Raw genomic sequence first — 915 nt, forward strand, 5'->3', positions numbered from 1 at the left:
TGGTTTTATGGTGTAACGGTTAGCACTCCAGACTCTGAATCTGGCGATCTGGGTTCAAATCCCGGTAAAACCTTAGTATATGATAGTTATTCTATCGGAGAGCAAAAGCGCCGCGTCAAGTAAATACAAATGGATGGTTTTATGGTGTAACGGTTAGCACTCCAGACTCTGAATCTGGCGATCTGGGTTCAAACCCCGGTAAAACCTTGGTATATGATAGTTATTCTATCGGAGAGCAAAAGCGCCGCGTCAAGTAAATACAAATGGATGGTTTTATGGTGTAGCGGTTAGCACTCCAGACTCTGAATCTGGCGATCTGGGTTCAAATCCCGGTAAAACCTTGGTATATGATAGTTATTATATCGGAGAGCAAAAGCGCCGCGTCAAGTAAATACAAATGGATGGTTTTATGGTGTAACGATTAGCACTCCAGACTCTGAATCTGGCGATCTGGGTTCAAATCCCGGTAAAACCTTGGTATATGATAGTTATTCTATCGGAGAGCAAAATCGCCGCGTCAAGTTATTTGATACGCATGGTTTTATGGTCTAACGGTTAGCACTCCAGACTCTGAATCTGGAGATCTGGGTTCAAATCCCGGTAAAACATAGGTATATGATAGTTATTATATCGGAGAGCAAAAGCGCCGCGTCAAGTTATTTGGTACGTATGTTTTTATGGTGTAACGGTTAGCACTCCAGACTCTAAATATGGCGATCTGGGTTCAAATCCCGGTAAAACCTTAGCATATGATAGTTATTATTTCAGAGAGCAAAAGAGCTGCGTCAAGTATATATAAGTGGATGGTTTTATGGTGTAACGGTTAGCACTCCAGACTCTGAATCTGGCGATCTGGGTTCAAATCCCGGTAAAACCTTAGTATATGATAGTTATTCCATGGAGAGCAAAAGCGCC

General features: G+C 42.3%; 7 non-coding genes across 7 annotated transcripts; all 7 read left to right on the forward strand.

Moving 5' to 3' along the window:
* The first annotated feature begins 1 nt into the window (after position 1).
* On the forward strand, positions 2–73 carry Pmar_PMAR018171. Its single transcript has one exon. It is a non-coding gene; the product is annotated as a tRNA-Gln (tRNA).
* Positions 74–135: 62 nt separating this feature from the next.
* Pmar_PMAR018172 lies at positions 136–207 on the forward strand. The gene has a single exon. It is a non-coding gene; the product is annotated as a tRNA-Gln (tRNA).
* Positions 208–269: 62 nt separating this feature from the next.
* Pmar_PMAR018173 lies at positions 270–341 on the forward strand. Its single transcript has one exon. It is a non-coding gene; the product is annotated as a tRNA-Gln (tRNA).
* Positions 342–403: 62 nt separating this feature from the next.
* Pmar_PMAR018174 lies at positions 404–475 on the forward strand. Its single transcript has one exon. It is a non-coding gene; the product is annotated as a tRNA-Gln (tRNA).
* A 62-nt stretch (positions 476–537) lies between these two features.
* Pmar_PMAR018175 lies at positions 538–609 on the forward strand. Its single transcript has one exon. It is a non-coding gene; the product is annotated as a tRNA-Gln (tRNA).
* A 62-nt stretch (positions 610–671) lies between these two features.
* Pmar_PMAR018176 lies at positions 672–743 on the forward strand. Its single transcript has one exon. It is a non-coding gene; the product is annotated as a tRNA-OTHER (tRNA).
* Positions 744–805: 62 nt separating this feature from the next.
* Pmar_PMAR018177 lies at positions 806–877 on the forward strand. The gene has a single exon. It is a non-coding gene; the product is annotated as a tRNA-Gln (tRNA).
* Positions 878–915: the final 38 nt, after the last annotated feature.

The sequence above is a fragment of the Perkinsus marinus genome (assembly GCF_000006405.1).
Source record: "Perkinsus marinus ATCC 50983 genomic scaffold scf_1104296951130, whole genome shotgun sequence".
In the NCBI taxonomy this organism is placed as follows: Eukaryota; Perkinsozoa; order Perkinsida; family Perkinsidae; genus Perkinsus; species Perkinsus marinus.